This window comes from Falco cherrug, chromosome 5 (assembly GCF_023634085.1).
Source record: "Falco cherrug isolate bFalChe1 chromosome 5, bFalChe1.pri, whole genome shotgun sequence".
NCBI lineage: Eukaryota > Metazoa > Chordata > Aves > Falconiformes > Falconidae > Falco > Falco cherrug.
Window position 1 is genome coordinate 84,219,162 of NC_073701.1, and position 27,725 is coordinate 84,246,886.

The following is a 27,725-nucleotide window of genomic DNA, read 5'->3' on the forward strand; positions in this document are numbered from 1 at the left end:
CTTCATGGGATCTTTATGATAAGAAAAAATGTACTTAACTATACAAAGATATTGCCACCCATTAATTGTAAGAAATACAGCATTTGTTCTCAGTTTTCACTGCAAACTTGGAACGGAGTGTAAGTCACATACTACAGCTAGCTTAACTTTTTCCTTTATCTTGTTCCCGAAGATATAATACTTTCTGATTTTCTTATTCTAAAATATCGTCCCTTCTTTATCACCCCTAAGTATGAAGATCTCCTGAGAAATTAAAAAGACAGCAGGAGGCCAGGCCCCCTGAATATGATCCAATCTGGAAGAATGGAACATATTTTAAACAGTTCCATTTAGGAATAAGAATCTGTTCTGTGATATTCCTTGTGGTCATTTGTGATCTAGAGTTTCAGGCAAAAAATTATCAGCAATTGTGAAATATTTACCACAGAGGAGGAATAACTGGGTTTTCAGATTCTATTTGTCCCTAAGTGCCTCAGGCTGTAGGGAGACGAGACTTTCCTGAATTAAGGTTAATCATTTTGCTGTAAAAACAGCAAGATATTAATTTGAACATGCTTTAGTATTGTGACTTCTTGGCACTGTTAGGATTTAAAATAAAAGAAATACTTCCACTTTGCTCAAGCTTTGTCTCCAGTTTCATTTTATGGTCAAAATCATGTTTTCCCATCTGGGAAAGATATACATATGATAAAACAGTTTCTGATTTCAACTACAGTAATAAAAATCCAGAATCTTTCTACTAACTTCAGTGTGGTACTTGATTTACTTTTTGCTTTAAGGTTACCTTGAAGTCCCATACTGTTACAACATTGTTGGATGCAATACTTACATGATAGGTGCAGGCAAAATTACAGCATACTTTTCTTTCAGCGCATGATAACGATTTTTGTAACGTATCAGGTATATCAGGTATGCAGTAAGTAGGCTTTGCATAGGTAGATTCTTGGACAAAGTGCAAATGAAAGACCACAGAAAACTTTAGATTGATGATGTTGCCTTTGTTAACGGGACCTGGCTGCTAATATTATTACTATTGCTATATATTATTATTATTATTATTATTATTACTAATTAAAACACAGCTAGTTGCTTAAACAGTTAATGTTTTTTCCTTTTTTTTTTTTCTTTTTCCTTTCTCCTTCTTACTAACAAGAGAGTTTTTATAATTATTTAAAACTCCAGAGCTGGATTTCAAAACTATTTAAGATCCTATTTATTCACCTAAGCAAACACCTAAGCCTTTGAAAGAACTCTGAAACAAGAGCAATGGAAGGAGCCATGCAGACAGCTACACGCTAAAAAGGTTGGTGACCTCAGGCAGAAGAATGGATGAGGTCCTCTCTGAAACACATTTTCAGCTTTGTTCTCTATCCTTCCATACCTCTGTTATTTACATTCCTGAATAAGAACTAGACATTTTGATTTTTTGTTACCTTCCACAGAAGTGAATGACTTTAAGGATTCCAGCTTTTAAACTCCAGTAAATTTGAGTCAGTGCAGTATCAGTATTGTAACAGTGAGCAAAATAACTATTAAATCAAAACGTTCCTTGGGGTAGATGACAATGAAAACCTTTATGCAAATGGCTGGAAGTGGCACACACAAAATTATCAAGAAATTATGTGAATTGAGAGATGGAGAGAATTATTTTTCTTCTATGTATATGTGTCATAATTACAGTAGAAATAATGCAGCATTCTTGGTTTTAATTTGCTTTAGCCTTATATAGAGGGACTCTATTTTCCTCTACAGTTCTGTTTTCCAAGTTCAGATGATTGGTTTTTAATTTATTGTAAAGCCACCACTGTAGAGCCAATTATTTTCCAGGATAGTACTATTTTCATGATACAGATATGACACGGAGTTTCATCTCACCTTACTTCACATTGCTGAAAATTGAACATCAAAATCTCTCCATCTATCCTGTGTTCTCTTTGAAGTCAATGGAGAGAAATATATTAAAGAGTGATTCATCTCATCTACCTTAAGTCACACTGTGAAAGTGTCCATCTCTTTGTTGGCTATAAAAGGAGTTTTGCAGTTAACCTAAAGTTAGACATGTTGCATGTTGGAGACTTCTGAAGTGAAAATAAATCCTCTTTTCACATTTTGTTTTCCTTAGAATTTGCTTACTAATGCAATTCAGCATCTAATGTTTTCTACTGTAGTGCAAGATTCCTTGCAGCATAAGAATCAAAGGTGATGTTATATATGTGGCATCTATTGGATGATTAATTTATAATGGCAACCTACTGGTTAATAACAACCTTCTATTACCCATGAACGTCCCTGGATTTGAAATGTAAATTGAAGAACATGTATTTTATTGCTGGTTGTCTGAATTTGTAGATTCCTAAATTCATACCCTTCTGGGGACCGATTAAATCTGAACTTCAAAATAATGTGTAAATGCAAATAGAAACGGGCAGAAGAGAAAGCAGTAAAAATATACTATGGCTTTATTATATTGGTGATAGAAAGGGTGGGAGGAAGAAGGTTTGTCTACTTAGGAAGTATAATTATTTATAGATATTCTAATGTAATAATTTAAAAAATATTCTTTGTTAGTGATAAACCTTTCTTTCACTTCAGGCAAGAAACAGTATGGGAACAATTTACATGTAGAACAGGAACTTAAAATGAGTTTTCATTAGACCCAAACTGCTACAGTTCTCAGCACATACACCATTACATCAGTCCTGTTTGTGTAAGACACTATTTCATCAAAGAATACTTCAATTTAGTTGCTCCTGGGGAAGTGTTTTAATTTATTCCAGCTATGAATCCGTCCCATAGTTTTTTAACCAGGGCTTGGTGTGATGCAGTCACACCAGAATGAACAAGTTATCTGCCATAAGGTTTGATCGCACCTACAAAGCACAAGGAAGCAGTCAAAGTGTGCAGACCTGGAAGGGGCATCGGGAGGCCGTGTGGTCCACTCACGATGTACAAACCCAGGGATAATAGGACCAATCTCATTCACCCAATCTGTTATTGAAAATCTACGATGATGGAAATTTCTTTTTTTCCCAGAGCAATGTGTCCTAGTGCTACACAGGTTTTGCTTTGAGAAGTTTAGTGTAAACCTCTATTACTTTAATAGCCTACCTTGTCAGTTACTCCTTTTTATTACTACCATTGATGCAGAGGAATTTATTTTTTTTCTGTTTATAGTAAAAAGCTACATTTTGAAAATTTTTAAATTATTTCAAGATCATCCCTGAGATTTTTCCTCTTCAGTTTAAGCAAACAGTTATCTCAACATTTCCTCCTAACCTCATGCTATCACTATTCCTGCTTTCTGTGGACTTACTTCAGGTGCTTCAAATGGTGTGGGCTACTATGCTTAAAAAATGGGTGTTGGAGGCCTTACCAGTTCAAGCAGCAAAGAATGACTGCACGTGTTACGGAAAGCACTCCGTTTATATGTCCTGGAATGGCGTCTGCTTTCCTTAAGGTTGTGTGGTGTTACTGACTCTCATTCAGTTCACAAACTATAGGGGGGGGGGGTTTGCATAACATAGATGTGCTCATCATTCTGTATCTTCTATATGTTGATTATTCCTACAAGGTTAGGAGAAATTTGCATTTGCTCTTACTGAACTGAACACTTTTCCCTCACACACGTATTTAGTTTATAATATTAGTTTAATTATAACCCTGTTGCCTGTTAGACTTGCAGATCTTCAGAGTTTTTTTGCATCTGCAGATAAAACAGCAGCCTCCCATTTTAGGTATCCATCATTAATAGAATTTGAAATAACACTAGAACATTCCAGGAAAGACCCTTGGGTGTCTCCTCATTGTTTTTTGTCTTTTCTATGTATCAATTTAAGTACCTCTTTTAGTGTGGGTTACGTCATTTGACTCCAGATGGTTGAAAATTAGATTTAGTCTAAACAAGTCATTTAGGATCTTTTCTAAGTGTTGCAGAAAAATCATTGTACTCAGATGCTTAAGGTTCATCCCCTTATACAATATCTCTGACCTGTGGAAATCGTTACCCACAAACGTGGTCCATTTTCTTCTTTGGTCTTTGTACAGCAGCCAAATAATCTCCACTTGTGGTCAGCCTTCACTGATTTGATGATAGCGTTCTTTCAGAACTCTCATTCAAAAGGAGGAAAGAAACCTAAAATGAAGGAAAAAAGTATATATTAAGAAAAGAAAATAAAAAAGAAAAGAGAAAAGAAAAGAAAAGAAAAGAAAAGAAAAGAAAAGAAAAGAAAAGAAAAGAAAAGAAAAGAAAAGAAAAGAAAAGAAAAGAAAAGAAAAGAAAGGAAAAGAAAAGAAACAAAACTTCCTCAGATTTTACATCATTTCAGAGAAACAACAGAATTATGGATTAAAAACTCCAGGAGGAAGAAAAAAACAGATATCAAGAAATTCAGAAAATGTATTCCAGAACAGCTATTTCACTTAATGCTTCATTATTTCTATACTTACAGAAAGACTGCAATAAAACAAGTACTTTATTTAAAAAATACAAAATACAATAAAAGTGCAATAAATTATAAATCTGTAGGAAATATCCTAACACACATAGACTTTTTTTAAAGCTATTTTTTTCCTAAGAATGCCTTACAGAACTTTATAGAGGATGTCCTCAGAAACTCAGTTCCACAGATTTGTTAAAAACATCAAACTAATGTTTTAATTCTCTAATAACAATACAGACTATTTCAATAAAATTTCTCTCTTTATTTTTGAAGAGTTTGGTACTATACAATACATGTCAATAACTGTGTGAATTTTAAGAACAAATGGTCAGATACTCCCTGTCATTAGTCTTTTGAGCTGTGATACTATTATTTTCTTTTCAATGGATTCATATTAAAAGATCAAAGGACAAATTTTAAATTATTACCTTATATCCAAAGTTAAGCTGAGTTTTTTAAACAACTTCCTTACACTCATCAGACACCAGTCAAGAAGAACAATGCTTTTAGCTACATAGGTGTTTTCCTTTAGACAAAAATATAACCATTTTAATTCATATCTATTTTCTCAGTTCTCTAATTCAGGTTTTTGACTGAGGAATTTTGAGCTCTTATATAACAACATGCAAACACGGGTGCAGTTTCCTTTCTCAACTTGGCCTGAGATACATTGTGTGATCTTTAAAGAGGCTGGCATTATGTATAAATTTGCTAATCTATTTAAATTTCTTAGGGAGCTAAAGACAATGAAAAATCGTGTGATGAAAAACATTATTATAATTTAATCAACACATACTATAAAAAAGTCTATTCCTACCTGAAAAAAATTTAATATTAAAGGAATTATTAAATGTCTTGAATCCTCTAATCAAATTTATGTCAGTGTCCAGTATTTCAAAATTATCAAGGCTTTCCATTTACTTACTGATACTTTGCAACAGCTTACTTTGCACATTCATGTTCCTAATGAGTAATTTCAGACAGCTTTGTCCTAATACCTTCTGAATTATCACAATTTGTTGATCGCAGTCTCCAGTTCAGGATTCTCTGTGCCCTCTCACTAATTTCTTAAAAGACGTTAGGAGCTGATAGACATGTAAATATATTACTTGATACATAGAAAGCATTTCCATTATACTTGATGGCAGTATTTCAGTTATTTCTGCTCTCTGAATTCTTTTAAGTTTAAAAACTGTTATTTTTTAATATTTACAACCACTTAAATTTGTCTTACTAGCTATTTATTTGATTATATTATTTGATATATTACTGAAGATATCTTGCTTACTTTCTCTTTTTTTCACTGTTATAAAAGAAATATCTATTTGCATGATAGGACTTCTACATATAGTCATGATTGTACTTGAATGATACACTGAAAGACAACCAATTGCTCTGTGAGAAACAAAACCTCCATTGTATGTTTTAAATATATGCAAATGTCAAAAGACAAGTTTCTGAGACTTCTTACTTTTTAATGAATTCTGTACTAAAACATAAGTCAAGAATCTTTTTTTTCAGACTGGATAGTTTAACAATTAAATCTCAAACCTACTGTGTTTTAAACCCTGATAAGTAGATGTTAAATGTTCTCATTCAGATTTCACAAAAAGAGTATTTTCTTAGAAGAGAAAACCCTTCATCTACACAAACCAAATCAAATATTATTTCAAAGATGAAAGTAGAAACACATGCAGAAAAAATGAATGTTTGTCTCCAGAACAGTTTTGGAGAAAAAAGGAAAAAAATAAAAGAGTTGGAGTTAAAGGAAGGAATGATCCTGGCCACTGACACTCTCAGTGAGGATCTTCAGAACCTTTCACTAGGATAGGCAGCGGCCACCATGTGGCCCGTAGCAATGTATAAATCATAGCAACTTTTACATGGCCTGGAGGGTGTGGATGGGTACTAATAACTAGCTCATAAACCAAACTCAATAGAGAAAGCGGTGAATCAAATCAACTTAATATTTCAGATGTATGAATTCTAAAGCAAAAAGTCGTGAAGCAAGTAGGACCAAGTTCTATTACATGATTGCAATTATTCACCATATTTTGTAACTGAGTTGTGTTTGATTCCTTCACGTGACCAGAACATTGATATAGAATGCTGCTGTTTGTTCAAGGAGAACGAAGCAGGAAAAAAAACCACCAGACTTCTTTTTTTGCATGAGAAGGATATAGGATGAATTCTGATTTGCTGAATGTCTGAGTTTTATAATAAAAAGAAGAAAAAAACATCATGAGCCATGTCTTTTTGCAATTCACAAAACAAGTTTTATTTAAGATAAATTATTTTCTGAAATATTAGTATGATCTAAAGCATGGGACTTGGTGACAAAAAGAGAATGTAACTATGTGCTTATTCATGGAGAAAGGAACAGAGAAATAAAAATACATCCAAATGGATTTTAGAAAATCTGGAGACAGGCTTTTTGATAGAGGAGATGGAGAAGCTCTCATCCTTTTTGTCTGTGACTCTAGCAGTCATTAATTGGCAATACATTTTGGCAATAAATTAATAATAAATTTTGTAATAAATTTTGGCAATAAATTAAATTAGTTTCCACAAATGAAGTCTGTTTTTTCCATGGCAGTAATTGTTGAGTGATCTCCCTGTCTTTATCTCAGTTCCTGAGCTTTTCCATCATATTTTTCCCCCCTGTCCTGTTGAAGTGGGGGAGAGATGGAGTGGCTTTCATGGGTAACTGGCAGCCAGCTGAGGTCTACCTACCACACTTGAACATTACTCCGAAGATACAAAGGCTTTATTTTTATATTGAGGTCAGAAACCAGACCAAGTTGGAAATGTTTTTTCAGAACAAGTTATGACTTCTTGGATTGTTCTACTTTCAGTGTTGATCATTGCTATATCACCAAGAATGAAATATAATGTTTGATACTTTATCATATAAAGCTATGATAGTCATAAGCTTCAGGCCACAAGCCAAGAGCTAGTAAATTATAGCAGCAACCTTAAAGCAATAGAGTCCAGAAGGAAAAAAAAATAATCTGGTTCTTACTCTTAGAACCCTCAAAAATAATATGTGTGCCCTACAGTAAACCTGAAGTGACATGATGAAGCTAGTCATAAGAAGCTCAAATCTCCCTTACCTTACAATATAATACAGAATTAGAGAGAAACTCTATGTTTCAATGGTTTTCAGACCATAGGACAAAAGAAGAAAAAAGAATCAACCTATGTAATTCTGATCATGTTTTAGGAATAGTGCTTCTATGGAGATTTCTTTTAGGTCAGTTCTGGTATATGTTGGTAGATACAAATAACTGATCTTTTAAATTTTATTTTATTTTTCCTTAGTGTCTAGAAACACCTGAAAAATTCTCAAATCAAGTCAGAACCATTCCATGAAAACCTTTGTGTAAGGGTTCACTTTCTTTTTGGTGTTCAGAATCTGGTGCCTTCATTTGATGGCCTTTTCTTGTATTGGAAGAGGTGGCGACCATGCATTCCCTATATGTTCTCTTCATCTCTTTCACAACGTACTGTAGTAGATTTGAAGGCCAGAACACAGAACTTTTAATGTACTGTTATATCAGATGGTATATAAGCATAGAACAAAAAATACCCCTATCCTTACCCCAGATAAAAATGTGCTGCAATCCAAATAATAAGTATCTTTAGGTTGAGATGCACAGGTTAATTTTAAGTTGAACTTTTTTTGTGCTTCAGAAAGCAGTGTAGGGGAGAGGCAGGAGGGAAGTAATGCTCTAAAAAAACCCAACAAACCCAAACCTGAAAAAACCCAAGAATTCATGCAGCAGTTTCAAAATGCATATGCTTTTCAGCCTAATTAAGCATATGCTTAAGCAATTATTGATTTGATGTGCTCACTTCAGCGCTCAGAATACAGAAAGTATTTTGTGACACTGGGAAATATGTTGCTATGCAATTCTAAGAAAATTCTGGGGGCAGTTGAGTAAAGATTGTAAATGTTTGTAAAAGCAGATTCCTTTTTTTGTCAGAACTACCAAGGGAAAGGGTCCAATCTAGACACATGAGAGTATATGTGTAGAATATAGACAGAGGAAGGGAACAATATATAATACCTAACCCATTCCCTAACCTCTGTAAAATACAATGTAGTTAGCTGTACTCAACGACAGTTGAATCAATTGACTTCAAACCAAGTAACTCTAATCAAACACCAACTATTTTTCATCTAATTTAAGATTCAATTCCCTTTTGAATTCTCCTTTGGGACTGAAAAGGAGTAGGCTTGGCCTTCCCATGATCCCTTGGCTTTTATTCTTTCTGGCTTGATGAAACATGTTTTTATCACCTCTGAGCAAAGATCTGCAGAGGAAAGGATGTTCCATCGATCATCCTGTGAAAGGTATATTGAAAAGATGTCTTTTTCTTGCTGGACTTCAGAACTGAACCCATTTCTAAATGTTTGATTCACCTTTTGTAACAAAGTATTTTTCTTTTCCCCTAGCTAAACAGCTTATTGCTACAGTTTGAAATATGCAAAAAAATTAAGAACTTTGCATATTGCATGTGCCCAGAAAGCCCAGTCCATTTCTACTTGAAAGCACTTGAAAATACTCCATTTTCTGGTGGGTAAATTTCCATATGTTTTACATTACAGTAGCAATAACAATAATAATCTTGAAGTAAAGTTGACCTTCTTGTTTGACTACCAAATTTTAAATGGGACAGTAAGAACAGAAGGTTTTTGGAGACCAAGATATAGTATGTTTACTTTGTGTAGTTTATATTCTAATAATGTGTTGTCTTGAATTGGTTGGGATATTTCTTGACTGATTGTAAATTTACACCAGTGATACCATCTGGCACAGAATGTCAGCTATTATCTGTGGAAACAGATCAAAGCATCCCTGAAGATTGTTTCCTTTATTTGAAGATAATTTCCAATCCATTAAAATCATTCCGATCAGGGAAAGGAACAGAAAGCAACCTATTTTCCAGTTAAAGCATACTCTGGCTCTTCCTTATGGACACCACATAGATAGCAGTACAATATTAATTGGTACTGTTTGGCGAAAATTTATTTTTCTCCATGAGCATTGATTTTGGAGGTAATGAACAAGGAGTCACACCAGCATCAGTATCTACTGTTATCAGTTTGTCAGAAGGTGCATTTGAGGGTAATAGAGAAGGTTAAAATGGTAGGGATGGTCATTTCTTTAGGTAACAACTTGAAAGTGCTATATTCTGATCATGAGCAGGGGCCTAAATGGTCTAAATGCTATTTGTGTTGGAGATTCAAATACAGATAAATAAATTTTATTTTACTTAGCATCATTATTTTCTTATCTGTTCTTTAGCTTCAGAATATCTCAATGTATAGGCACATAAAAAAGATTTTCATGGGAAATTAAGGTGTTAAATTCACATTTTGAATGATAGGATATTTCCTCTGTGACTCTTTAAAGGCATAGACCTCCCAAACAACATACAGACTTTGGAGTGGAGCTGGTAAGAACTATCAGATTGTAAAAGGGAATTGAAACACCTCTTATGGGAGGTCATGAAGATGATAGGGTCACCAAAGATACCACGTCAAAAGAAGTAGATGAAAGAAGCAGGAAAGCTGGGGAGGAGAGTGAGAGAATGGGAAGCTTAGGAAAGGAGATGTCTGACATGTAGTAGGTGTAAGAAGATATGGAAGCAGCTTAAGGGAGGATTAGCTCCTGTGAACGAATGTGAGAAAATCCCATGAATCCTGCAACAAGACTGTTTTAAGACAATAAGAAGGAAAAAATGTAACATTAAACTTCAGCAGTGGACAATAAGAAGGAAAAAATGTAACATTAAACTTCAGAAGTGGAGTTGTTAATTGTATTTTTCCTTACTTGATAAGGAAACAGAGACTGAAGAGAGATTGACTCATATCTGGGATTAAATAGAAGTCAATTAGTTAAAATACATGTGATATGTCTAGGAAGAATAATAATATTTAGGATTTCAGGAGCCAGACTCAGAAAGAGAGAGGAATACACTTTACATCAGTGACTGGCCACAGGAACACATCAGGATTTTTTGAGATGATAAAGCAAGTTGTCTGTGAGGGAAGGCCTTCAGTGTCCCAGAATGGTCTGAAATGTCTCCTTGGCCAGAAAGGGGACAAGTGGTAGTGATTTTTAAATTATATAGTTCAACTGCTACACCCCACACACACCCCCAACCCCCACCCCCGGTTTTAAAAATACATATTTTGCAGACTTTGGTAGAAGTTCTGGGAGCCTATGGATTTTTAATTATTTTTGCTTCATAAATGCTTTCCAATATCATTATTGTGACAGGTATTTCATGATTTTCACATGGTGAGAGAACATAATGACTTTTTCAAATACAGAATGTACTGGTTTTAATAAGATTTTTTTCCTTCTGCATGCATCATTATTAGCAATTTGATGATTCCCATGGGTTAAAACAAGTATAAAATCCCATGATGAGTCACATGAACTCTTAATTTAATCTCAGAGACATTTTAGAATCTCCTAAGTCTATGAATGAAAGTCATCTAAAATCCTTGATCCTCGGAGAAGCTAAAGATATCTGATAACAAAAAAAGTTCCCTTTCTTAGTAGGATTTTACTGACTCCCAGAAAACATTGTATTACAAACTTGTTAGCAAAAGAGGACATTTTGCTTTTGGATTCTCACTAAAGCTGTGAACAAAAGAATTTTCCATTTTCTCTCTTGATTGCTCAGACTGTGCCTCTGACAACATGGACTATGACTGCCTTTTTCTTAAGACCATTCTGTGTGCACACAATTTTTATAGCTTGGTCTGAATAGAAACATTTAAAAAAATATATATCTAACGTTGATTTAATAAATTTTAATTCTGTAGACTCTCTGTATCTAATCTTAGAGTGCTTATGTTCTTCAATTTTTCTAATATTAACTCAAAATATATTGTAACTGGTACTTTATAACATGTATTATTTCAGGCACAAATTACTGAGCTTTTATGTGTTCTATCAGTTGTTGGAAAAAAGCATGCACTTAAGTTTGGATTTAACTACCTCACTAGTGCTAATAAGAAGAGTTAATAGGCATCAAGATATTACTTTCAATGAATATTAATATTATGAGTTATGACATCTATGTTCTTGAAATTTACCCATGATGTACCCTCTCCACCTGTATATATAAAATCATACAAAAACAAGTCAATACTAAAGCAACACTGATTTGGAAACCCTAGAATAAGTTTAATGAAAATGTGCATGCTTCATGCTTAAAAATTACTTCAAGGGTTTTATGTTTTATTTTGCTTTTTCTGGAGTGATACCTTCATATAACTGTTGAGGTGTGTTTAAACACATGTGAATGACTCTCCTCCAAAGACTGTCTAAGCTGCTTCCTCCAGTCCTAATGGAAGCCTTCACAAGTACGAGATTGCTTTCATTACTACAGAATTCCCTCACTGGGCTTTGGTGCCTTGCATACTAAAGCAGATTATTGTGCTAAATTTAAATCTTAGCAAACAAAATTACTCAGGGTCTCCTTATTTATAGAAATTACTACTGAGGAATTGAATTTAAATTCTTTTAGATATGTGTTTCTTTGAAGTATCCCCACTATCACCTTGCTCCTTGTCTTTTTAAAGATAACATATCCATATTCAAGACTGAGATATAGAGGGAAGTATTGTTCCTTCCTTTAACTATTCTGCCTCTACAACCTGGGGTTTGCTTTTTGTTGTTTTGTTGTTTTGTTGTTTTGTTTTGTTTCATTTTGTTTTTAGTAAAAGGACAGACAGACTTTATGGTCAAACCTTGTTCATGCAAACAGTCATCTTGAAACTGGTGAAAGTTTCAAAAGTACAGGCAGAAAAATTCCAACTTTCTCATATTTTGAGCAGTTACAAAAAATAACTGTTCCTAACAATTGGATGAACTATAATAAACACAGCAAGTGACACACAACATGCAAGATTTTTCAGGCATACAGAATGGAAAATGGAAGAGACTATTCAGAGTTTTAAAATACATATTTTGAAATCTTCCTTCTTTACACATTTGTTTTAATGAGCTACATCTTGTTATATATTTTTGTTTCCCTCTTATTGGCAGTTGGTTTGAAAGCTGATCATAAAACCAAATTGTGCCTCAATTTAAAAAAACCCAACAAATATTTAGATAAGCAAATAAAAATATTTCTGTAAGTCACATATATTCATGCATCAAATTTTGCCTCAGGCAATACTCAAGTAAAGCAAATATAATAGCAATATTGTATTCAAAATGTGATTACATCATATTATACATGTAAGGTATAATAAACATATTTGTTAATATTTATATTTTTTAAAATAGTTGCTTTTATTCCAGAAGTCAATATGATTAGTTTAAAAGTTTTGTGGTTTTTTTCCTATATTCTGAATGATGAGAATATTTTCTGAAAGTTGAATTTAATTTATGTTAATCAGAAACAGAAGTAGAATGTTATTACTACTTACACAACAAGAAGCCATCAATGAAATCAGATGAAGCCCTCATGATGATTAAATTTGGAGTTATATTGACATCTAATTTAGATTTAGGTTTAATATGCTAATATGTTACAGTGTAATGGGGTAAGATCAGAGTTGATGATAATTACTTTAAAAGTTTTACCATCATATTGCATTCATTTGACTAGTTTCCATGACTTGTAGATGACACGGGAATATTACTTCTGAAACAATTTACAGATAAAATAATCAAGGAGGTTGCTTCAATTGTTAAATCAGACTAGACATGGAATAATGGAGCATAGACTGCATAACGTGTCAGTGTGATCAGAAGCGAGTCAGTGTGATCAGAAGCGAGAAAAAAGGCTTCAAATGTACTGAAAACTCTTACCTGGACAATTTTAATTTGGATTATATATTATTTCTCTTGCAGTGGGTGCCAAAAAATAAATAATCAGTTTTTGCTATGCCATTGTCTGTTATCTGTTGGGTTTTTTTTTAACAATACAGAAATGGAAAATGCCACACAGTCACAGTAAAAGCATCTCCTGTAAGCAGCAAATTCTCTCTTTAAATGGTCCTCACTTTAAAAGGACATCATTACTGATTCAGAGGAAGTGACAATCTGACAGGTTCAACATCTGCTTCCTAAAACATAAACTGACAAAGCTTCTATCCCAGGGAGTTTATTGTCTCAATTTGATAATGTAACAAATAATGTAAAACATAATATAGGCATTAATTGCTTGTAGTGAGCAGCTGAAGAAGGAGAAAAAAAAATATGAACGTGAGAACTCTGATTTAGTTTCATAATTGTTTACATGTAATGAGATTAGAAGGGAGAATCTTTTTGTGTTGTTCCAACACAAAACAAAAATATGTTTTAAGAAACTGAATTTTTCCTTGAAATATAAGTTCCAAGTTTCAGATCACTTTGGTTGTGGTCTTTCCTTTAGTTCTAACAGAATTTTTCTTTTGGGCTTTTGACAGGCTTCACTTTAAGACAGAAATTAATTAAATCTAATTTCAGACATGAAGTTGCAGTGCCTAAGCTGGACATGTATGCATCTGAGGTCTTGTTCCAGTACTTATTAAGTGGAATTCTGATTTTAAGCAGGATGAATTGCCTACTGAAGTGCCTGCCTCTCTCCTTTCATTGTAACAGGAGCCAGTAACACCCATATTTCCTACTGAAATGATGGGGATGAACATGGACCTGCAATCAGGACCGTATCTGCCTTTACGACACCATAGATCAAGATAAATTTAGTCAGACCGCAGTGTCAAGGAAGACAGCAGTGAGTAGGATCCATGGGATTGGAGCTTCATTCGAGGTGGAAGAAAAATGAATAAGTCTACCTTTTCTGGTGTGTCAGGTAAATGGTGCACAGAAGTGAAAAAAATCTGCTACTGCAATAACTGAAGAGCAGTCTATTTGCAGGTGGGAAAGGATGTCTGTCTAATCACTCACTTGCCAGAGTTTCTATGTTTGGAGGTAATATATAATTACATCTTTTGGGTGTTCTGGGACTAAATTGGTGGTGGATTACAAAGCATTTTCAGAGATGGAAATGCATGAAGTATTGTCGTTAAGTGCCACGTTGCATCCTCTAAATGCTGCTTTTTGTGTTGCCTTCACACACTTTTATAATATGGTGAAAAAGATTGTACACAACAATTATCCAGAGCTGTGTCTGTTATGTTGTATATTTATTCTGTGAAATATCCTCTGTCCTGTTTCAATAACAGTCCTAAGGATATGTCTATACCAAGCAATAAAGGACTGTTCAAGCTCTGTTTAAGCTGGACTAATGCTGTACTGAGACTGTTGGTCAGACCTGCAAGTAATAAGGCTGTATTAGCACAACACAGCACCCAGATGCTAACTCAAATATAACATCAAACCATTTGCTTTAGTTCTAGAACTAGTGCAAATATGTCAGTGCTCTTCTCCCTGTGCAGCACAGAAATGTTCTCAGATTTTCTTTCTCTTTCTGTGGGTATCAATATATTTCTATATCTTGTCTTTACTGATGTCTTCGTTTCTTATCTGGAATGTTTAGATTTGTTTGGATCGCTGAGGTTTGGATAATGGTGAGAAAATGCGTCTTTCATGAATACAGGGAAGGAATATGGATTGACATGATATTATAATCATGCACACCTTCCTGGAAAATGCCAGGTGAGAATCTCTTTATATTTTGACTGATGCCAAGTTATGTATTTATTTTCAAAAAGATTTTCATGATTCTGTTGCTCTCGTGTGTATTTTTGAAAAACAAGACAAAACAAAACACCAACTTCTTTCTCCTCCTTCATTTATCGTCTCCTGCCTGCATTTTTGAAATCACACTCGATCCCCAAGCTCTGGCTAGCCACAAAGCCAACATCTACAGGATAATAAGAATGTATCTATTCATGCATTTCTGTGAACACCCAAACAGCATAGCTCATCTCTAAATCTTCAGGAATCCTGAGGAACTGAAGTCTGAAAGCTGAGTCACCCTTCCACTTCAAAGTAACTTTTGTAAGAGGTGGGAAAGGTTTTTATGGAGTTTTACTAAACAGATATTTTAGAATCTTCACTAATTCCTGTGTCCTCTCTACTGTGTGGAAATGTGTGGGATATGACACTGAGTGATAAGTTAGGAGAGACTGATCTCCTGTTTCCAGCACTGGGCTCTCAGTCAGGATGACAATATATTAAAAAGTCAATCTAGATTGTCTTTTCTTTATTATTATTCTTCTCCAGGTAAAAGATTAAGAGAGGTAAAAAAAAAATAAAATAAATCCCCTGTCTCAACAAAATCATATTTATTACTAGAGTCATTATTTAGAACAGAACCATTCAACATAGTGACATAAAATCTGGAGTCAATTTGCTAATTGTGCAGCAGTTGGGTATTGGTTTCTGTCTGGAGATGTGCCCTACTACACACAGGACACACACTAGCCAAGGCTTCTGTTAGGGGGCCTAGGTGTGCCTCTCACCTCTGAGGCTTGGGGATGAGGCAGCATCCCTGGCTGCCTGAGTTGTGGCAGGGGTCTCACTGCAATGTGTGGCCATCCCGCACAGGGATATCTGTCCTCAGCCTGCTGCAAGGTGGTGGAGCTCTGGGACCATGTCCACACTAAGGACTACTGCTGTTTATACCATCATTTTTTAAGTTAAATGATCAGAAGCACCTGCTAATGACCTTGTTGGACACATATCCCTAGCTGGTTTCACTTGCATCCTGTCTAAGGTCTATCAGCAGTGGTTGCCTGGGGTAGCACTGTCTTCTGATCTCCTGCCCAAAATACATTACCGGGATGGAATGTGGTTAACCACTTTTCTCTGATTCTTCCCAGTGCACACCTAAACCATTACAGGAAGGCAGAGGCAGTTCATATCTCACCTAGCAGTGCTTTCAGGTAAGCCTCCTCATGATAATGAATCTGCGCTGCTTTGTCTTCCCAGTGTATACCAGAGTCACTGAATCAGTTGGAGCTGGGCAGATGCAGACCTCGTTTTATTTGAGATGTGCTTTTGGGTAGGTTTCATCCTGTGACAAGGCTATTGACTTTTTAATGCATAAAACATTTCAAATTGAAGACTTTAGATAGATCAACCTAAAGATAACACAAATTGTAACGTGTTGTGCATGCTTGCTCTATCCCAGAAGCACCTTATTCTCTCTCCCTGTCCCACTTCAGCAGGGAACACGACAACTACAAGTGAAAAATCCTTACCTTTAGATCTCAGTTCAGCTCGTTTTTTCAGTTCACTAACTTTTGTTTTCCCACTTCTGCTTTCCACTCCTGGGTAAGTAGCGTACGGAACCCATTTATTCTGTTATATCAGGACCAATTTTGCTATATTTAGAGACTTAAGAGCAAAACAAAAAGTGTGTTTTATATAACTAAGACAGTTGATTCAGTTTGTCAGGGCAGCAAATAATACTGGGAAGATGCACAGAACTAGTTTCTCTTAATTTTTTCCTTCAAGCTTTGCAGTTATGGTTGAGGTATTATCTCTGAAGAATTTTGTAAATTAATTATGTGCAGAGTAGACATCAAGATCAGTGAGAGGAAAATAAGGATGTCTACTCTTAGATGTCTTGAGATAGTTAGGAAAGGAAGATAAAGATCTCCATGTCAATCTGTGAAGAAGAGTTTTCTCCTCACAATCTAGTGACACCTTTGCTTGCACATCTTGTGAAATATTCCAAATACTATTACTGTGTCATCTGTGCTGTTGCCAAAACAAATGCTGGTAGAAAATGTGTTGCAATGAACAATGTGAAATATACCACATGGTTGTCCATCTGGTCCCAGTTTTACAACTATAAATTGTAATCACTGTTTTTCATTTATCATTTCATATTGAGATTTAAAGTTTCATCTTCATTAATCTTTACTAAAGCACATATTCATATACATATGAAATTGTAGCTACTTATGAAAATGTTATCTTTAAGATTTCAGGGTGTAAGAAAAGTTAAGGGAAAAATTTCTGCTGAAGTTCTGTCAATTTTATTATAAAAGTAATTTGCTTTCAGTTATTAACACTGCTTTGTCTCTTAAAAATCTCAGAACCATGTAAAAATTTAGGTGACACATTTTTCTGTGCAGTCCTTCTATGTGCTTTAATTATTTAGTATAGATAGCTTCTAATTGAGGTACTGTCCATCTGCCATGGAAGAGAAGCAACAAAGGAAAACGGCAGTGAAGAAATGGAGGAAGAGTCCTGGTTTCATTTGACAAGGAGAGAAAAGTCAGGATTTTCCAATATAGGAGACAGAAAAATGCTGAACTAGGAAGTTGGATAAAAGATGCCAAAGGAGAAGGAAGAAGAAAAACTGTATCGAGATGTATAAGAAATAGTATCCACAAGATAGGTGTTTAAATTTGAGTTTACATCACGGGAATGCAAAATGCTGATATTATTTTAAACAGGATTAGAATGTTACAAGATTAGAAATAAAATAGATAATTTAATTTCAAACCTAGATACTACCTACCATAAAGGAAGAATATACTCTTAGTTTTCATGGTAAAAATTCCATAAATGGCTCACTAATATTTAAAAATTCTGCCCAATGCATAAATATATATATATATATATATATGCACATATATATTTTTTTAAATTCTTCTGACTGAGCACTCTGTAATTTGCTTTTCTCTGCAAAAATTGATTTCTCTTTATCGTTCACTGTCCCACCTGTGGAAGCACATTGAAAGGTCAAAGCACAAATACTTGCAGGATTTGAATGTATCAATAATAATTGTCTCATTTAGAGTGCTGGGTGATGAAACGGTATAAATTATGCCACTACCATAGCCTTATCAAAACAGCTTTTTATTGACGGTCACGAGTCCCTTGGCACCAGTCTAAATTGAAACAGCAGTCCTTAGGTAGGCCTAACTGATGTCAGTCTATTTTTATCATGAACTATGAAACAGTCAAGCACCTTGTCATATCTTCTCAGTAGTTACAATGTGTTATGGATCATGTCAGTCTACAATGAGGAGAGGTTAATTAGGGGTTCTTTGACAGAATACAGAGAGCAAGGTTGTGCCACTGAGATGCTGGCAAGCAGATGTGTGATATTACGTTTAAGGCTAACTTTAGTGCAAAACCACTAAACTCTCTGGCGTTTAAACAAATTTTAACACCACAGTGGAAGTACATTATATGAGGTTATCGGGATTTTCCTGACAGTAAATTTCTGCTAATGCTTAAAATGCTGACTGAAGGACTTACTGTGTATCGGGATGGAGCTGATCAATTTGTTTGACTATTATTTCAAGGCCTTACAAATCTATGCATATTTTTTGTTCCTGTTTCTTTCTCATACAAAACCTTACCTAATAAAATGATGCTTAGCATATACACCAAATTATACTGACCAACGTCAGTTACAAGATGAATGTTGCAAGTTATTTATTAACTATTATCTGCAAGGCAGAACTCCTCACATAACCATGAAGGCATGGGAGCATTCAAGACCTCTTCTTCAGGGTGGGAACACAGACAGTTCTGGAGCTGAGACGGTGGGCTAACGCTCTATAACATTTCCTGAGATATCAGATTTCCCCTTAAATTCAACAAGTTAGCACACAGGAAGCCTCTTCCATAACTATGCTGTGACACAGTCGCTAACAGCAGAGGGGTGGCAGCAAGCATGTTCTAAAAGTGTTCTGGTGCTTTAGGCACTGGTTCAGAAATCCTAGCTACATGTATATGTTCTTTTGCAGCATAAAGTATGAAATCAGACATTAATGCCAGATACAAGGCAGTAGAGACCAGAAAATATCACTGCTGCTGTGTGTTGCCTCTGCTCTGTCAGGATTAATTACATACTTAGGGAAGTGTTTGTCACCCCTCTGACAACAGCCTACATTGCAATGGAGTGAAGAAGGTGTTTTCTTTTTACAGAGGTCTCAGGTAGGAAAAAGTGAACTAAGTAACACCAATTAATAGTATCTCAGGTAGCGCTCTCTGCTTCAGCCGAAACAGGTGATTTTCTGGAGAAGGCACAATACTCAGACTGGAGGGCACTGGATCTTAGCTGGCATTTGACAGCAGCGGTGAAACAGCAAAAAAGGAGACAGTATGAAAGACTTCATTTTAGAAGCCAGCCAAGCACATGAATTCCGATTTGAAATAAATAAATTTGATTTTAACTCACCCAATTCGTTTGTTCAGGAACGCTCACATGATCGGTTACTGCCGAGGTGTGCTTTAGAAATCTGTGCCTTGCTGCCTGTGAGCTCTTACTTGCCTGGTCATGTGAAAACTTGTAGTCTTCCCATCCTAGCTGTAGCTTTGGTTCAGTCTTTTCCTCCACACTGCAAGCAGTATGGCTTTATTCTTGAAATCAGAGCTCGTGACCACTCTTACAGTGCAATCACACTGCTGGTTCTTAACCTCAGTAAAATATGCAGCCAAGTGATTTACAAGACTTTCAGAAGGCTGGTAATCTCAAAAACTTAATAAGCAATTTCTGAATCAATAGTTACTGAGGTAAACTTCAAAACTGCATACTTCTTGCTGGACCTATGTTTTGCTGGATATTTGTATCCTCCTTTTACAACAGGGTTTGGTACCAATATCTGATTAAGAAAATAACAACAATAATACAAGTAAAGTACATATCTCTTTCGATGTCAATGGTATTCTTCTCTATTCACTCCCTGCAACTACTGCCTATAAACACCTTGACTTGCAAGGACTCAGTTGAAGCAATGCAACAGCATGAATATTTTGTAAGGCAAGCTGTTCGTACCAGGTTGTCTCACAACTGACTACACCTGCTGGCCCATACAGATGGCTGAGCTATACTTTGTGTATATATACTTGGTGTGGGAAGGTGAAATTCAAGGTTCAGGAGGAAAAAAAAATAAAGGAAACTGTGACTGTATCACTTCAAAAACAAGCAGATATGGACACTATAGCTGAAACTCTATGTAATTTTCAAAGTGAATATAATTTCAATTGGTAATATTACTTTATTGAGGCGGACCAAGTATATGACGCATTAAAGAAAGGTCTGCCTTTTTTTTTTTTTTTGTAGTAGTAGTAATGTAATGCCAGAATGGGTAACAAAATAATTAAACTAGTGTTAAAATTTGATTAAACATAACAGGAGGAGGCGAAGAGGGAAATGAGGACAGCAGACAGCAATTCATAATTAACGTTTATCCCTCTAACAACCATACAATTAAGATCTGGCAGGAACGACAGGAAAATCTAATCATCTTCCAAAAAATCAGGATCAGATGAAGCAGTAAATTACTGGTTCTTATTTGGGATCCAGATGAATACACGGGTCACATAAGCCAAATCATAAAATGAGTTTTCCTGTGTCTGTGAAGCTCACTTGCTGCAAACAAGATTGATACAGTGACATCTTCATTCATTCTTCATTCATCTTTTTTTTTTTACTTCAACTTTTTCATTTATTTGCTGCCTTTGATGTTGTGCAGCAGGATTACATCAAGGAAAATTAGCAATTTATGCCCATCAATAATTACACTAACTTTCTTGCAAGCTGTACATTATAATCTCTCCTAGGACTAGTTTAGGAAAAAAAAAAAAAAATCAGACTAGTGAATTGGCACTTAGATAGATACTAACTGCTTGAATCAGAAGCTGTAACCCTGAAAATCCCAGTTTAGCCGCTATGTCACCCTAGCATAGGCATCTTATTTTTACCTTCTTAACACAGAAAACTGCTTCTATATTTTCAGTAGGCAGACACATAAGGGGAGAAAGCCCCTCCCAAGTAACGCTTGAGACTGTAGTGTGCAAATCTGAACACCTCAACTACTCTTGCAGTCTAGCCATATCAATGCTTTACTGCATTCCAGATAATAAAGGTGAAATCTAGGGCTTTTTAATTAAAAAGGAATATCATGCTACTTCCAGGACAATGCAGCTATACATTTAGACTTGAGCAAGGAGTCTAATGTGCTGAACTGTGCCACCAACTTTAAGTATGCATGATCACCTGGGTATTCAATAAAAAGCACTTTACAACACAGCCACCTCACACTGGCTTCTGGGCTCTGCAGCAGGGCTGGGCATCTAAAACTTTGGTTCTGCACTCAGTAATCAAAGGAATATTTTCTAATGGTGGGTGTAGGAGATGGGCAGAGGAGAAATGGAGCTAAGTTTGTGAAGAAAGAAGATGAAAGTAGAGTAACAGTGTGGAGGGACCCATGTCTCTCAGAAGTCCAGCATATGCTTTTTCAGGTTTAGAAGGTCTTGATGAATAATATCGTTACTGCCCTATGTCATTATATTTAAATAAATACAATTATATCCATATCTCTCCTACATTAGATTTTTACATGCATCTCTCCAATAGTGGGTGCAGAGTCAATCCAGTAGGTTTTGTCCATAATAATCCCTTAACAAGGAGCTAGGAGAAGTACAGTGCAAAGACATTGAATGCAGTCACCTCTGCATAGCAAAGCTATGTTAAAAGTCCTTCTTTTGCCTTTCCTTGTCTCTAGGCTGAATTTCTTTGTTTTAAAGGGCATTCATGGCATTTCCCTACTTTGCACAGGAGAGCAAGCTAGATGTATTCAAATGCAAAATGTGTTCATATTCTACAGTTTTAAGTGCCATATGGCTAAATGAAAGTAGTCATAGTGCCTAAAATCAACAAGGACGTTAAGTTGAAGAGTTTCTATAACATAAAAGGACACATGTAAATTCTGGTAACATGAGAAAAAGAGCAAGTTGTTACAGAACCAGGGAGCATTCATTTCCCAGTGCTCCCACATTTTTCAGTCCTGTATAAAGGGAAAACATGAGATCACAGACTTTATTTTTAAAAAAAGATTACCTTTAAAAAGCTGCAAGACTGGTTCATTTAGCTATAATGACAGCTGTAATTTTAATTCTATAATATTTAGCATGTTATTCTACATATACATTTATTCCATTTGTTATGTAAATGTTGTACTTCGTTATTAAAACTTAAATGTGACAGACAAGTTGGTATTTCAGAGGGTGTTATTTCAAACCAATGAGTCATTTTACTAGGCTTTAGACTGCTTCAAGAGGCTTGATGACATAAACTTCAACTTAAAAACATTTTGGCCGTATGTAATACCAGTCTGATATACTGCAAAGTCCTCCTTTTGAGCACATGCTCTTGTTAACAGTATATACTTTCCCACTACAAAAACAAGGCACTAGTTATTTATAATAACTATAAAAGTATTTCAAGAACTTTAGAATGAACACACTAATTTTCTTTTAGACATGATAAAAACAGATGAGCTGAAAGGATATTTTACATTTCACAGTCTTTGCAGAAGCAGTATTGACACTTTTACTGTAATTGAGAGCTTTTGTTTATACACTTGCCTACATACTAAGCATAAGTTAGCACACAACAGAATAGCACGTATTTGATTTGTTTCCATCACTTCCATATTCCATATCCTATAAAAAGTAATGTAGTATCAATTAGCAGTGTATTATGTCTCATTATTAAAATGAATTGTATCATTGCTTTAACATAAAATAATTGTATTCTACAACGTGTTTTTCATGTCATCATGGTCCGTTAACAGTCCTGCTGCCTATTTGCAAAGGCTCATAAAAGTTACTGGACACTGGGGAGCAGTTTTTGTGGCTTCTGAAGTACAATTTTCATTTAGACTCTTCCACACTGCCTTTAGTGCTCTTACAGCAATATCACTTCTCTGTAAATGGATCAAAATAAGCCTTGTTGATGGCTAAATGTGCCATGGAATTGCATATGCACAAGTGCTTGCTGTCATGCAAACTGAGAGAAAAATCAAGTATAAAAGTTGGCATTGTGTAAAAAGGTAGGATAAGTATTTGATGTCAAAACTGGGCACTGAAAGTACTTCTTTTCTTCCTCCTTCTCATGTGCAAAAATGTTTTTCTAGGTGCTCTTTAAATCTGGTAGTATATAGAGTAAAACTGCAGATTTTGCTTTCTGGGTGCTACATCATATAGATGTTATTGTTTCAGTCATTTTGTTAGATCGTAACCTTACTTGATTTCCATTCCAAGCTACAATAGTTTAAGATTATTTTTTGACAATGTAAATTCAACATTCAAAATATATGTATGCTAGCTATCTATAAATCATAATATACAGAGCAAGCAACATCCATCAGCTTCACATGTCAATGAAAATCTTTTGTTTGAATTAGTTCCAGTTCTGTGAAGTTTGTTGTTCCCTTCCCAGCATAGAATAAATCAAAACAATTTCATAAGATTTACTTTCTTTCTCCTGACATTCAAGTTTTTGGATGAATGTTTTTAGTGTTTGTGCAGATGTACCCAATACATTTCTCTGGGCTGTAGGAACATATGGGAGAATGTGGAAATGTTTTTTCTAAATAATTTTCAGACATTTTCTACAACAACTTGCTGCATTGGTCTGAGACCAATGTTGTGAAGATCACTAGTTAAGGGAGAATCAGAGCTGAAAAAGCAGGAAAGAACTTCATGCATTGAAATGAAAGGCATTTGCTTCTCCATTGTCTGGCAGTTTGTCGAGCTGTCTACCCCTCTGTAGTCTAAATCGAGCACTTGCAATCTAAATAATTTACTTAAACAAAAAGCTGCAGAAATGGAAAAGTTGCAGTTTTATAGAATTGTATTTCTTCTTTTCTGACTGGGAATGAGACTGATGTGCCATTGGGAGCACATAAGAAATCCAAAAGCCACATCCTTTTATGAGTCTCCTAGCAGATGATTCTGTAACACTGGAGCACATCACCACATGAGCTGTAAGCTGTAAGTTCCTCCCCAAAAGAATGACTTATAAGTTCAAGATCAGGCCCTATATCATGAGAACTTTTCCCAGTTTCATCCCTACTTGACCTACCATTACTTACAAACAAATAACTTATTTTTACATTTTTGTCAATTGGTCAGATTGTGTCTGACTAAAAAAAGGGGTCACTGTCATTGTAAGTATAAGAAACACTCAAATTCTTGGTAAAAAAGTATTGCAAACTTTAAGAAGAAGTTTAATAGAAGGGAAAAAATCCATTTTTGGATGTTTTCTCTAAACTCAACTTCTTGCCAACAAAGATACGGAAATCAGACCAAAACTAAGCTAACAGTAACTTGAACTCCAAAGTAAGTCTGTCTATGAATGGGAAATAATAAGAGGGAATTGAATGGAAAGATCCAAGATAAAGTTATTCAGATCCATGATGAAATATTCTCATGAATTGTTCCCAACAGATGGGTAAGGCAATACATAATTTTGTACCAATATCCTTTGATAATAATGTTATATATTGTAATATTGTATATTTATACTAAAATGGCTGTACTACCATCCTAAGAATTAATTTCCTCTTTTTATTTTTTTTTTTTTCTGTTTGGGAGGTGTCAGTATATAACGATTAAAGGTAGTGATACTTTGAAATGTGCTTCACACAGTGGTACAGCTCCTTGCATAGCTCACTAAAGTATGAATATGATGGTAGTCAGACTACTTAAAGGTATAGAAACAGCTTTTAAATTGTTTAGTTGCAGCAGTGTGATTTCAAACCTTGTTGGTCATTCATGTCACAGACTGTCAATGGTTGATTCAAACTGAGAATTTGACAATTTTGAACTGGTTAATCAGAAGAGGCTAAAGTGCTGCGAGACATTCACTCCTCTGTGTGTCACTGACAGATAATACTAGATGGATGAAACGGAGAAGGACCAGATACAGTACTAGTGAGGTAGCTGAGGACTATATCCTATTTAACCCTTCTGATAACACTGTTAGAACCTTAACATTTATATTAACTCTTAATTGGATTTCTAGATCAATATATAATAGGTCTTCAAAAGAAAATATAAATACACATGGCTCTGGCCTTTTCTCATCCACCCTATCTTTGTCACCAGCTCTGAGACATTACAAAACTGCTACAGCTGTGTGGTCCTCACATGCCTAGGCAGAATAGCCCATCATATTCACTTATGGAGATGCCAGGTCATCACCTAGAGGAGCAGTTTAAATACATTAAGGTTAAGTGACAAGAACATGTTACAATTTACTTTCTCATATCTATTATGCACATAAAATATGTGGACTTAGTCTACTTTCTAAGTTTTTTTGCAGACAGCAAATGTTATCACAACCAGTAACTTCCCCAGAATTTGATCAGGAGGAAGGGAAGCTCTGCAATTAGTAACATGAATGTCACCCTACAATGAGAAGCAATTCAGAATTAACTTCCTACTCTTGCACACATCAGGAAGGATGCAGGAGGAATGTGTTGGCTTCTCTGAAAAAGTTAGATGCATGATACATACACAGTCAGACGTTCCAACGGGCCTTTCATCTTTTAGTAGTAACCACCTCTTTCCACACGTGTTCAGCAGAGAAGGGATTCAGCCAAATAGGGTAATGGTTTAAAAAGAGGGTGAGTTTAGATTGAACACAACAAAGAAATTCTTTTCAGTGAGGGTCGTGAGGCACTGTAGCAGGTTGCCCAGAGAAGTTGTAGATGCCCCATCCCTGGGAGTGTTAAAAGTCCATTTAGACAGGGCTTTGAGCAACCTGGGGTAATGGAAGGTGTCCCTGCCCACAGCAGGGGACTGGAACTAGATGATCTTTAAAGGTCCTTCCAACACAAAGTATTCCATGATTCTATGCTTCTATGATTTCATGATTCTATGAAACATTTGTAGCATTTTTGACTCCTTAATTTTTTGCTGCTTAACAAATGCCCTATTTATATCTTACTTCTTGATTTGATCCCACTAGTTGAGGATTTAGATGTTGGCCATAAAGTCAATTGTCTGAGCAGTTTTTCTGCCTGTTTGTGATGTAAATATGCTCCAACCAAGCAATATCAGGGCATCATGAGATGTCTAAACCAGACATCTTGATAAAGCTGAGAATATTTATTAAAACAAATAAATAAATAAATTGAAGCAAATGCCAGCATTACTTTGTCACCTCAAGCATGAATTTCCTGATGCTTGTACATACTAACTAGTTTAAACATAGCTTTACTTTCCAGGAGACGACTGCATCTTATTAAACATCAGTGTAAACCTGGAACATTTTTTTATCATTTTGTCCATAGGTTTTATAATGTTCTTCCATGTCATTGTAGAAGAGTGTTTTCTCCTATCTTCCTATTAGAGCTAGTGAGGCAAAAAAAAAATTGTTTTCCAAGCTGTGTATACAGTCACTGTCCATAAGATCATAGTTCACAAAAGAAACTGAGCATCACAGAATACATTTGCACATAAAGTAATACTGCTTTTGGTTTCATAATCACTATATATACAAGAAATGAAATTCTGATGTCAAGGATGTGCATGATACTCCAGCTGAAAACAAGTGAAACACAGAAGCTGAGAGGAAAAAATAATCTATATATTGTAAAAATAAAGGTGTTTAAATCACTAAGCCATCAATTCTGTTTTTTCTTCAGAAACGTGCAGCAGAGGTATATAGTCTGAGGTATATTTTTAGCTTGGCACTTTCTCCTTATTTTTCATTAAAACATTAATCAGGTATTTCAGCCTGAATTTGTACTTTAGTTCGTCCACATATTTAAGATCCTGCCCCAGTTTGGGTCCTCAATACTGCAGCTACCAAGTATGAGGAAAAACTGGCATGTCAGAGCAAGTGTGAAAGTTGATGCTCTCAGTCCTTTCCTGCTAGCTGAAAGTGGTGCTAGACAGCGAAAGCTTCTCCTCCTGTCCATGCAAACATACCATCAACTAGCTGAAAACACAAGAATCAAAATAACCTAATTGACTCTGTGTTTTAAAAAAAAGATGGCAAAATACTTGCACATATGGCTGGGACACAAGATGCTGATTAGTATGCTAAGAGCAGTACTGCTTCTGAAACTTTCCCTATTCCCATCCAAAACTAAATGGTTCATCTTAACACCTTTTATTAACTGAATTATCAGGTGGGTATAACAATGCCTTTGACTTCACATTAGGAAACAAGGTGGAGGAGAAGCAATTGTGTTAGCTTGGAAACATAATCAACAGCTAACCGATAAATCACTTCCCAGCTGATGATACTCTCGCATCTACATGTCCTAATTTTTTAAAAAGTCTATTCAGGTCAAAGTTCTACATTATGGTCTAATTGGCACATGCTATGTGTTAGGATCAGATCCAATCTACCCATTGTATATACCAAACTAATCACAACACTCAATGAGAATGTTGTGAAAATTACTAATATGCATACTTGGGCTTTCTTGTATGTAAACACTTACTTTGTGACACTGTACTTGCAAGAGATAGAAAACAGCAAAAAACCCAATTAATTGGAAAAACTAAAAAAAAAGTGGCAAAAATTTTCAAA